This window comes from Anas platyrhynchos, chromosome 2, assembly GCF_047663525.1.
Source record: "Anas platyrhynchos isolate ZD024472 breed Pekin duck chromosome 2, IASCAAS_PekinDuck_T2T, whole genome shotgun sequence".
Classification (NCBI taxonomy): domain Eukaryota; kingdom Metazoa; phylum Chordata; class Aves; order Anseriformes; family Anatidae; genus Anas; species Anas platyrhynchos.
The window spans coordinates 95,400,399-95,413,298 of NC_092588.1; the positions used below are offsets into that span (position 1 = coordinate 95,400,399).

The window sequence follows — 12,900 nt, forward strand, 5'->3', positions numbered from 1 at the left end:
GTGGCCTTCTGTTTCTGTATATCCAGAATAATTAACCACATAATTGGAAGAATACATCTCCCTGGCATAGAGACGTGGGTAAGGGAACTTCAGAAAGCCCAGCTCCATAAAGCCCAACTTCAGAAAGCCCAAGATCTTCCAAGGTTGTGGTGATGCTGCCAGCCCTGCATAGCTCTGCGCCCTCTGGACTCCCAGGTCCCCTGGCCATCTGGCAAATGACAGGCCTAAACAGAATTTTTTTTCCTTCATTTTCACATCCAAAGATTGGAAGGAACCATCCCATCGTTTCAAAATGCTATCCACAGACAGTGGTTATTAGTTGCTTTCTGAAACTGGACTGCACTGTAAGAACAGCTAGCAAGATGCCGCAATGGTTGGTAATGACAGGATTATTAAGGCAGAGAAATGAGCAGCTATCATGATGAGGTGTTAGGACAATCGCTCATTGAGATGGCCCCTCTGTGGTTTTTTTTTGATCTAATGAATGCTACTAACCTCTTACAGGGCTCAAGCACTTGATCATGTTTTATTTTATTTATTATTTTTTGCTTGCTTTAGCCTGATGCCTCTTCATAATGAACGGGAAATTGCAATGTCAAAATCAACAATTCTAGGAGCAGACACTGATATTGGATGACTCTGAATTTAAGAGCCCACCACAGAATCCTGCAGCGCTATTGTTTCAGGTTTTTTGAGCAATGAAATGAGCAAAAGTGTTCCACAGCCATTGAAATCAGGCCCAAGGGATCCCCCTCCTTCCTTACTGTTCCCTTTAGAAAGGAACTCCACTGCCAGTGGAGCTTGGTTTGTAAAAGTGGAAGCTACCAGAAATGCCACGGAGCTGCCTGGGGACTCCATGTAAAACATACCCAGATATCCTGGCAGCGGGTTGCAATTCATCAGTCTAAGTATCAACAGACAGACAAATGAACAGAGTCATCTCTGCAAGGCCAGTCCCTACATAACAGAGCTAGTGACCTACAAACCCACGCTTTAACCACAAGACCATACCTCCCTTTTACTCATTAAGTTATCCTCTGTGACTGTCAGTGATCATACAGCATATTCCTGCCAATTCTCCAAGGTCTTAAATGACTCAACTGCTTTAGTTTGTATGTGCAGTGACACTTTCCATGACTATATTTAGTTTTAGAGAGGGTCTGGAAAAGTGATATCACACGGGAATGAGGAAGTATTTATCCCCCAACTGGAAACACATGATGATGATGTAAAGCTACTATTTGGAGAGCTCTATTTATACTGTTGTTTCCTGAATCTAACGTGACTCAGAGAATCTCCAGACACAGCATGGCAGCACCCACCGCTGTATTCTGCTGCGGCCACTGACAAAGTTTCACAAAAGTTTGACTAACAGCAAGCTGCCACTGCTCTGTGAAGCAAGGCTGAGCAACAGGTGCTGAGGAAGACTCATCCATCTAAGAACATTTGCTTCCTGGGTAAAAAATAGCATTTGAACCTGATTTATTTGGTTGACTTTTTCTTCCTATGACTTTAAGTCTCCTGACTCATGAGTCAAACACCCTTTAGGGGGGAAAAAAAAAAAAAAAGATGCAAAGTCTATATACAGACATGCAAGGGGAAAAAACACCTTTGACAAATTCTCTGCCACAATGAATCCTCCATCAGTGACTTGGTCAATGGATTTAAACTCTGTGTAATTAATGGTAGACCAGTGACAGAACAATATGGGAAACACCTAACAACCACCATATAATAAATACACAAGGACAGTTAGTGCGGAGTGAAATCTGATTTCACGAACTGTTGCTTGTTGTGATTTGTTTTAAACAGACCAACAGCTGCTTTCCCAAAGACAATTCCTCCTGCTTCTTGACAAGTCAGGCATTTCTATGATCTTTTTAGAAGTACTCCCTGTAAGGCTTATAAAGGCAGAGGAAATCCAGCTGCAGAACAAGTTCCCAGGAGTAAATCTTGAAAATCTGGCCTGAATGTTTCCCAAAAGGACCGCTGACCTTTTTGCTCAGACAAGAATATGGTTCCAGTTAAGGGAATGATCTTCAATTACTTCCCCTTCTTTTTACTTTTAAAGAAACGAAACAACCAGAGCACAACTCTGTACTCTGAGAGCAAGCAGACAGAAGCTCCATGGCCATGACTAGACTGATGTAGCAGACTGAGGAAGAACAGAGAAAAAGAAGTTGGGAAGAAAAACAAGAATCAGAATTTCACATCTATGAGTACCAGTGATCTGCAATGACTTTAATACGCTATGTGGATCTTTCTCTAACATGATCTTCTATTTCTAGGCCAGCCTTGCTCCCGGAACTCATCCGTATCTGTCTGTAACAACTGGATTACACTGTCCACAGGACTGGTCTCTCCACGAGCGTGTGGGTAAGTCAGAGCACAAAGTGACACGCTGTCAAATTGGAAGCCATTTCACACCCGCTTTGCACAAAGCAGCCACATGGAATAGTGAATCAAGCCATACGAGTCGTTTGCACTTGGCTAAGAGTTTATTCACCTCTTCCAAAGTTTAATATTTATCGAAATCACAAGGTGACTGAATGATGCTACACTGCTCAGCTCTTAAGGGCAGAAACTCCCAGTGATTACAGACACAAGCAGGATGCCTAAGTACAAAATAGGAAAAATGGAGGGGGAAAAAAAGAGAGGCTCAGTAACGAGGGGATCATAGCAATTACCTTCCTCAAAAGAGTTTTCTTTTTGCCTCGGTCACGCCAGGAAGAGGTTAATTTTTTTTCTAAAAAGGGAAAAAGAGCTGGGATAAGTTTCCACCAACACCTCCAAAATATTGTTTAAACTTCAGGACAAATGGGAAATAAGGACCAGCTACCTGAAAATCCTCATGTTGCTGTATCAGTGAGCAGTCCTCAGTGATCACAAACAGCCAAGGGAGCCATGTGGCCCTGGGTTCTCCCCAGAGACACCATGGATGTAAAGGGTCCCCTGCTACCGCCCAGAACAGCCTTACATGTACATTTCTGCTTTCACAACAGCTCTCATGCTAGCCTCCCAGCTCTTTGCTGGGCCACCCATGCTCTTTTATACCCCTCATAGTCCCCAGCCTAGAAGAAAAATCCAGGATACATCTTGCTGCTGCACCCTGTTCAGTGTCCAATCACATTCCCTATGAAGATGTAAGCCCCACCTGCAGGCAAGATCACAGCCAGCCAGCTGTGTAAGCTCCTTAGGACAGTCTGAGAGGAGTAACAGAGCAAATTTTGTATTTTAACTGGGTGTAGGCTGACTGAAGATTGGTTTCTGAAACATCTGCTTATTTGCTTCTTCACTGTGAAGTATGGCTTTTACATCAATATTGCATTTTCTCAACAACTGCATGCAATTGGTAAGTGTTTAGGGTTTTACATTAAGAAAAAGCTGCATGTGTTTCAGTCTTCAGCAAATAGTTTTCCCTTGTTCCCAGCCCCCTTTTCTTTTAAGTTCTGGCAATCAAAAACTTCAGACAGTTACAAAATACTTGTAATATAATCACAACCAGAAGATCCCCCTTTGCCACAGCTCGCTTGCTAAGCAATCCCACACCCCAAAAATATAGTCTAGAAAGATAGAAAAAAAGAAAATTACAATATCAAACCCACTTCTGTTACTACTGACATCCATAACAGAAGAAAAAAACACTGCACTCTGATAACTGAGCAGCAGTGCTGGCAGTGAGTGATTAATTGCCATATACCTTCCTTGTCTCGTTCCTGTCACACAGTTAATTCAATTGTTTGCCAAAGAGTGCTAATATAACTGCTGATTGCTTATATTCTGTATTACAGAAACACTGTAACATCATTAAACACACATCATCCAGCAGCACTAATGTGACCTGACAATACTACAACAGCATTAATGCAACTGTTCAGGTTTTCTCCTGAGACATATGAATGTCTCAGGAGAAAACCTGAACTTAATTTTTATGATTGTCCAGACCTGATTTCTCTTGCTTTACTCATATGCTCCTTAACACTCTCTCCAATATTCTGCGGTCCTGTTATCTACTGTACCCTGAGCAGTACCTGTACCTCTGCAGTTCATCTCCGGATGATCTTACCAGCAAATGATTTCAGTTGTATCTGAACTGATGATGCACAGATGAACAGCTATTTCCAGACTTCTCGCTTTCAGTGCTCAGAGAATTGTTGGTCTGTCTTTGGGACAGATCACCCAGAACTTCCACCCTCTGGCTCAAGCACAACACAGTAGAAGAAAATATTTTATTTTCCATCAGATTTCACCTCTTCTTGCTTTACATCCTGGCAACAACTCAACTCATCCCTGTATCACCAGCTGTCCCCTTAGACATGCACTTTTTTTTTTTTTTCTGGTCTATTTTAACAGACAAGGTAGATGGGGCATCCTGCAAGTACTTTTTACGCAGCGTCTCTGCAGTTCCTCCTTCCTCAGGCTGCTAGCACCTGACATTTCAGGTACTCTGATGTTGTTTTCTCAAGTCCTGATAAAGAGAAACATGTTCTCCCCTATCCAGAATGCTTCAGTAGAGATCACTTTCCAAGCCTGTCACTATCACCTCACTGCTGTCTGCACCAGTTCTCTTCACATACTTTTGTATCAAACATAAGCCTCTTATCTTTGGTTTTAATGCTTCCATCACTTATCCTCACCCTATCTATCATTTCTCACTCACTACAGAGATACCGATTCCAGCTTCCAATCAGCCTGGGAAGCCTTCCACTATCACTCAACTCTCAAACCTTCCAACAAGCATTTTCATGCTTTCCTACTGCTACTGCCTTCCTCCTTCATTTTATTTTTTTGTGTGTAAACTTCTCAGTACCACCTTTATCAGACCTGACACCTGTCATGCAAAATGCGTAATGCTGTTGTCTTCTCTGTCCTCTCCCATGCATCATCTATAACCACCTGTTATATCCTCATTTCTCTTAAGAGGAAAAGCTCTGCAGACAGAATCAGACTTCTGCTCTGTGCTGACAGTGCCCAGCAAGGTGGAGTCCTGCTCATGTGCCAGGTATGGCCTACAGTATGGCAACGTGCAGCACGACAATGTGTGGTAATGCACAGTAACAGTGAAGACCTAATGGACAGTCACATGAATCTTGGCTTGTTCTGGATATAAGAGGTCTGTGTTACCAAAAGAGCTGAGAGGTAGAAGTGAGCAGACAAAATACACCACTATATTTGCTCATCGTGGTTATTTGGGTGTAAACCTGCAATTTTAAAATAAAATAAATATTTTAGAATGTGTATCATAATTTAATTCAGGTAGCTTACTAGTAGCCACCCTGAGAAACAGGAAACTAGCATAGTCTAAACTCTAGATTCATTCTTAAAACCTTTGCTAAACACTCACAGATTCCCCAGTCTGTCTGCTATGAAAAGTTATATTGTTAACATGCTTTATTTTAGTTCAGCTTATTTCACTTTTCTTACTGGAGTAAACCACACTGGTGTAAATCCATCTTTATAACCATATAACTGCACTGGTATTAATGTTTCTGCTAATGAGACTATTTCAGGTTTCATAGCAGCTTAACAAGGAAAAGTGAAGCCAAACTGTAGCCCATAGACTCATAATGAGGCTCGTGGCTCACGTGGCTCAGAGGCTGCTACCAGCACAGAAATCTTGTTTTTTTTGACCATGGGGGGCTTTACTCAGCGCCCGGCCTGATGGCCGCAGACAGGTCCCTATCTCTAAGGGTAAAATGGATCCTGGGCCAGGAGGTGGCGGGGCTCATTGAGAGGGCTTTGAAATAGGTGAGAAGGGGGATGGGGCTGAAACAAGGCTTGTTAGAGCTGTGTCAGGGGTAACAATGGCAAGGCTGGGGGATAAGGCAATGGCCCAGCTGAAGTGCATCTACACAAATGCATGCAGCATGGGTAACAAACAGGAGGAGCTGGAAGCCATCGTGCAGCAGGCAGGCTACGACTTGGTTGCCATCACAGAAACATGGTGGGACCACTCTCATGACTGGAGTGCTGCGATGTCTGGCTATAAGCTCTTCAGAAGGGACAGGCAGCACAGAAGGGGTGGTGGTGTGGCTCTCTATATTAAAGAATCTTTCGATGTTGTGGAACTTGAGGCTGGGAATGACAAGGTTGAGTCCCTTTGGGTTAGGATCAGTGGGAAGGCCAACAAGGCAAGCATCCTGGTGGGGATCTGTTATAGGCTGGCAAACCAGGATGAGGAGACTAATGAGGAGTTCTACAGGCAGCTGACAGAAGTTGTGAAATCTTCATCGCTTGTTCTTGTGGGGGACTTCAACTTCACAAATATATCCTGGAAACACAACACAGCCCAGAGAAAGCAGTCTAGGAGGTTTCTGGAGAGTGTGGAAGATAGCTTCCTGACCCAGCTGGTTAGTGAGCCTACCCGGGGAGGTGCCCCGCTAGATCTCCTCTTCACAAACAAGGAAGGACTGGTGGAGGATGTGGTGGTTGGAAGCTGTCTTGGGCAGAGTGACCATGAAATGGTAGAGTTCTCCATTCTTGGAGAAGCCAGGAAGGAGACCAGTAAAACCTCTGTCTTGCACTTCCAGAGAGCCGACTTTGAGCTGCTCAGGACACTGGTTGGTAGAGTCCCTCAGGAGGCGGTTCTGAAGGGCAGAGGAGTCCAGGAAGGCTGGGCGCTCTTCAAGAAGGAAATCTTAATGGCTCAGGAGCAGTCTGTCCCCACGTGCCCAAAGACGAGATGGCATAGAAGAAGACCGGCCTGGCTGAACAGAGAATTGTGGCTTGAGCTTAGGAGAAAAAAGAGGGTTTACAATCTTTGGAAAAACTGGCGGGCCACTGAGGAGGACTGTAAGGATGTTGCGAGGCAGTGCAGGGACAAAATTAGAAAGGCCAAAGCTCATCTGGAGCTCAATCTGGCTACTGCCATTAAAGACGACAAAAAATGTTTTTACAAATACATCAACGCAAAACAAACGACTAAGGAGAATCTCCAGCCTTTACTGGATGCAGGGGGAAACCTAGTTACAAAAGATGAGAAAAAGGTGGAGGTGCTCAATGCCTTCTTTGCCTCAGTCTTTAGCGGCAATACCAGTTGTTCTCTGGATACCCAGTACCCTGAGCTGGTGGAAGGGGATGGGGAGCAGGATGTGGCCCTCACTATCCATGAAGAAATGGTTGGCAACTTGCTACGGCACTTGGATGTGCACAAGTCGATGGGGCTGGATGGGATCCACCCAAGGGTACTGAGAGAACTGGCAGAGGAGCTGGCCAAGACGCTTTCCATCATTTATCAACAGTCCTGGCTATCGGGGGAGGTCCCAGTTGACTGGCGGCTAGCAAACATGACGCCCACCTACAAGAAGGGCCGGAGGGCAGACCTGGGGAACTACAGGCCTGTCAGTTTGACCTCAGTGCCAGGGAAGCTCATGGAGCAGATTATCTTGAGTGTCATCACACGGCACTTACAACCAGGTGATCAGGTCAAGTCAGCATGGGTTTATGAAAGGCAGGTCCTGCTTGACAAACCTGATCTCCTTCTATGACAAAGTGACACGCTTGGTGGATGAGAAAAGCTGTGGATGTGGTCTACCTTGGTCTACCTACGAGCCTGAATGGCATAAAGCATCAGAAGGGAATTTTACTGCAGCGTCTGCTCAAAACTACATAAGCTCTCAGTAACACTCTTCCAGCATGCACCAGTGAAGTGGAAAGAGCTTTAGCATGGTTCATTTCCAGAATCTGAAATAAAAGTAAAGAACAAAGTCTGCTAAAGTTTCTCTGTGTTTGTCTCACCCACTAAGGCTCCCATAATGCTCAAAAACTAAAATAATTTTAAAAAGAAAAAAAAAAAAGTGATACTTGAAGAAAGGGTCGTGTGCATGAAAGCTCTTTTTTCCCCAACTGCATCCATTGGTCAACTTTCCATAGACCTTAGATCACCTTGGACCACTAATTGTACACTGCCGAACAATCAACTCATTTGTAGTAAATACATGGACATTGCCATGCACGCAGCTCTCCCACATGCTGAACTTCAGCAAATCGTACTCTTTCACATTAGATGACTAGAATCACAGAATGACCGAATGATTTGGGTTGCAAGGGACCCTAAAGACCACACAGTTCCAACCCCTTGCCATGGGCAGGGACACCTCCCACCAGACCAGGCTGCCCAAAGCCACATCCAGCCTGGCCTTGTGCACCTCCAGGGATAGAGCATCCACAGCTTCTCTGGGCAGCCTGTGCCAGTGCCTCACCACCATCAGTAAAAAATTTCCTCCTAACACCTAATCTAAACATACCCTCTTTTAGTTTAAAGCCATTCCCCCTTGTCCCATCACTGCACTCCCTGACAGTCCCTCCCCAGCTTTCCTGTAGCCCCCTTTAGGTACTGGAAGGCCACTATGATGTTTCCCCAGGGCATTCTCTTCTCCAGGCTGAACAACCCCAACTCCTTCAGCCTGCCCTCATAGGAGAGGTGCTCCAGCCCTCTGATCATCCTCATGGTCTTCCTCTGGACTCGTTAGAGTACATCCATGTCCTTGTGCTGGGGGCACCAGAGCTGAAGGCAGGGCTCCAGAGGTGGGGTCTCATGAGAGCAGAGCAGAGGGGGACAATCATCCCCCTCACCCTGCTGGCCATGCTGCTTTTGAGGCAGCCCAGGACATGGGTGGCTTGGAATTGAGGTAGGAATGGAAGCAGTCCTACCATCCCACCACCACCACCTCCAGTTTATAAACTCAATCCAGCTCGCACAGCAAGCCCAGCGGTATTCCCTGTGTTTTAACAATATGCTAAGCAGCACAATAACACCCTCTCTATTATCCTTGCCTACACAGGCCCCAACACATTTTAACTGAGACATTAATTTTATTACAATCTAAGTGGACATGTCTAAACAGGAGGAGCTGTTTTCCACATAGTGATGAATACACAACAAAATCCTACTGCAGACAGAGCAAAGCAAAGCCACACTTTTAGCACTTGTGGGTTGATTACAGGAAAACCTAGCAAGTTGTCTTGGTAAGCCTGACAATTTGTAATCATTATAAGTTTTAATACATATTTTCAACTCTGTTTTCATTACTTTAAATATGTTAAAATTGTTTTCCTGCTTGACATATTTCCATGCTCAGGGCCATGTCAGTCCTTAAGACAAAACCCCACGATTTATCTCAGAACAGGACATCACTTTTTACCATCTCATGAAGATGAATGCATTTACTTCCACCCCAAACCGAGCTAGTTTGCTCCAAGGCAAACGCACTTCTGAAAATTAGGTCATTTTTTGTGGTTCATCAAGCTCATTGTTTCCAAAAGTAAATAGCCATTATCCTTGCTGATTGCGTAATCACTCTCCTTCCTTAAATCAAGGGCTTTGAAGAGAGGGGAAAGGCTGCCTGGCTCAGATAGCCTCAGTGGGAAAGAACATCCAGCCTTTGTGCTCTTGCATTTGCAGGAAGACTTGCTCTTGTTTTTATTGCAGATATGTTGTGTTTTGTTTCCCAAGGAGAAGAATTATCGGAATTCAAGAGAATGAAGAACCATGGCACAACCCTCCAGCAGAGTATGGAAGCTCCCACACCACTCTTGTTGGCTGTTAAATTGTCTTGAACAGCAGCCTGAGGACAGCACAAGAAGCCAGATGTCAGGAAAGAGAGTAAAATTTGAGGAGAGATGTGCCCCAGGAGAGCTTGTGGATGTTGAAGTCTCTTGCTCTAGTTCCCTTCTTATAGACAGGCATTAAGATTCTCCACCAGATCTCCTAGCTCCAGCCAAAAGGCTGTGCTCAGCAATACAGACTCACCTTTTGCCTCCACTGCCGTGGCACACCTCCACAGAGGAACACAATTCACATTGGCAACACAGAAAAAAGTTTTTGGCTGAGTTTAAGTCACTTGCCAAACCAGCTCCTGGTAGAACACACACTACATCTGACTTGAAAACGCAGTTTTGCAGTGCTTTTAAATCACTCAAAGAGGACATTAAATTCAATAGCCCAGGAAAACTCAGTGCTGGCTTCCCTGCTCCCACCGGAGCTAGGGCCAACAAGGCTGAGCACTGCTGACTGCTTCTGAAAAGCACATCCCAGGACACGGTCCAAGGAGGCTGCATGCACTGGACAACTCCTGTCGACTTCTATGGACTTTGGCTCCATCCCAGGCCACATCAGCATCCCCCAGGTTTTAGTAATTTACTGCCCAAGAGCTCTCGAAGTTTTCAGTGACTCTGACTGAGTCAGAGTAAAATGTGCTGTTACTTAAGATTATTTTCATAATGCCTCTGGTACCTTTGGGAATTAATTCTTTTTCTCTCCACTGAGTAGCAGTAACTGAATGAAACTGCTGCTTTCCAAGGGCTACTTAAAAGACCCACGCTCTCATTTAATGAAGGGCTAGCAAGCAACAGCCACACCAGATCATGTACTCTCACAGGTTTCACACCAAGCACAGCTTAATTTATCCACAGAATGGACTTGATGATCCTTAAGGGTCCCTTCCAACTCAGGATATTCTATGATTCTATGATTCTATGAATTTGGGCAGTTGAGTTAACAAGTAGGTGTGCATTGCTCCAGTTCCCGAGAGCCTTGTGGGATGGAAGGTATCTGTGCCTCATGCACAGCCACATATTAGAAAGTGATGCTTATTCGGAAGACTGCATGTAAACTGCAGGCCAAAGGAAAATGTCATACATATTAATTAAACTACAAATAAACGTCTGAAAGAACTATTAGATGGCTAACAACTTCAAACCACCAAATCCAAGAAACACCATGTAGCGTGCTGCAGGGAAGGAAAACCAAAGCCTGGTACACACCCAGATGTAACTGCTCTCTACTAAAAATGTAAAAGGGTTTCTCCATTATACCAAGGATGAAGATTTTAAATAATGACATGTAGACAGCAAAAAAATAAAATGAAAAGGCTTTCATTGTATATTTTTTTCCTGCAATCAAAACTAATTATTATTCACTAATGTTTAGAGATCATCACCATTTGTCTCACAGTTCAGAGTCCAGTTTCAGAAGCTGTCAGGTCTGACCAACCCAGGGGAAACAGAGCCTTGCTGATACGTACCAGAGAGGCATTAAGCTGACATATTTACAAAGACTGTGAATTATACATGAGTTTCTGTATGATCCAGACAGGTTTAGTGCACCACACATTCTTCATGTATTACATTTGGATATCATAACACAACAAGTGCAGTTTATTGTTCTGTGAATTTAATGCTGGTGGAAGCATGAGAGTGGCATCCCCAGGGGCCAATCTGCTGCTCCTGCACAGAGCCCAGCCATGAGTTCTTCCACAGCACTCACATCAGTCCAGAAAGAGCCAAACATCTGGAAGCACAGGGAGTTTGATTTCCATGTTCAGTCAGTCCTCAGTGATCACTCTGGAGGAATGAAATTGCCAGCTCCATGAAAAAAATTATCCATATATAAAAAATTGCCATGGGTCCATATACTCTATAATGTATTAATACGACTCGGGGAACACACTGATGTGTCCCCAGCACCCAATACGGCCATGCTAGTGTTTAGCAGAATCCCATCTACACTAGCGCTCTCAAAGTGTTCACCAAAAAGACCTGCATGTTTAAAATACCATGTCCACCCCTGGGCTTCCACACATAGCAAAATAGATGAGTTTCTTAGTGTAAAGCTTACAGATCCTCTTAGTGTGCAGTATTTAAGAAAGCTTTCTGAAAGGCCAGAATCCCCTTTCAAGGCCGTTCTGCCTCAGTGCTGTAAAATTTCAGTTTCAGTTCAGGATACAGAACAGTGAACGGTTCCTGTAAAGTGCACGACAGTCTTTAAGCAGCTGCATCCAACCACCATCCTTTTCCATCACCTCTCAAATACTGCTAGAACATCACCCACTTGAATGGCAAGAGCTGCTGCCAGACTTGGAAAAAAAACAGACCGAATTCTTACTGAAGAGATGAAAAATCAGAGCTACTATCTCCTGCCTGACACGACTGTGGCTTCTCCACCCCCCAGGCTTCTCTACCATCATGGTCTAGTCCTCCAACTCATTTCAATGTTATTTGCACGCATTCAAAAGATGTGAGTCATTAGTAAAAACCAATGTAATTTCAGCAAACACACTGAAAGACAGGTATGAAACACTAATGCAGAAGTCTCTAATAGAGGTAGATGTGAACCCAAAGAAGGAGAAATAAAGGACTGAAGCAGACTCAATAAGGTGTTACAAGTTGAAGTTACGTGGAAATAAAGCAAGTGAATTAAGAATATGGCCTGACTACAAAGCTGCCACTTCCAGTGCACACCCACCCGAACTACAGCCTTCTCTGGAAGGTGACAGAATCCCCACCGAGGAAAACGTTTAAAATTTGGTGCATCACAAAAATACACCATAGGGAAAACTCTGCTGTGTGCAGGACACTGCCCAGGTGACCTCAACACTTTTCAAATGCCTATGAATGTATGAAACAATAAGTTTGTCTATTGGAGACATAAAACCAAACCTGAACAATTATTTTCATGACAAATCCATAGCAGCTTATTCCAAAGATGTAACATGACTAGTTTTTCGAGTATGCCACAATTATGCCAGCTCTCTGTATGCACATTCCTTTTTTTTTTTTTTTTAATTATTTTTTTAAATGAACTGCAACATCACAAGAAAGGGCGGTCATGGGTCTAAGAATATTACTGCACATCCATGGCAGCTAAAATACCCACTGCCACACACACACACCACTAAATAAAACTTAGGAGAATAATTCAGATCACTATAAAACTGCTCTCAGTCTCATCGTGGTGTTTTTAGCAGATTTTGCTCATGGCACATCAACAGTACAACTGCTGTAACCTCAATGCTTAGATGGCAAAGCAGTGGAGGATTGCAAAGACAGAAATCGTCATTTTAGCACTGTTACTGGATTAAAATCAGGGAGCAGGACAACTACCAAGGAAGCGGTCAGAAA

The 12,900-nt window shown here is 44.0% G+C and overlaps 1 protein-coding gene across 1 annotated transcript in view; it reads right to left on the bottom strand.

The window, feature by feature from the left end:
* Positions 1–12,900, bottom strand: part of GFOD1 (Gfo/Idh/MocA-like oxidoreductase domain containing 1) — a 66,685-nt gene that overhangs the window by 36,772 nt on the left and 17,013 nt on the right. The window lies entirely within an intron of this gene.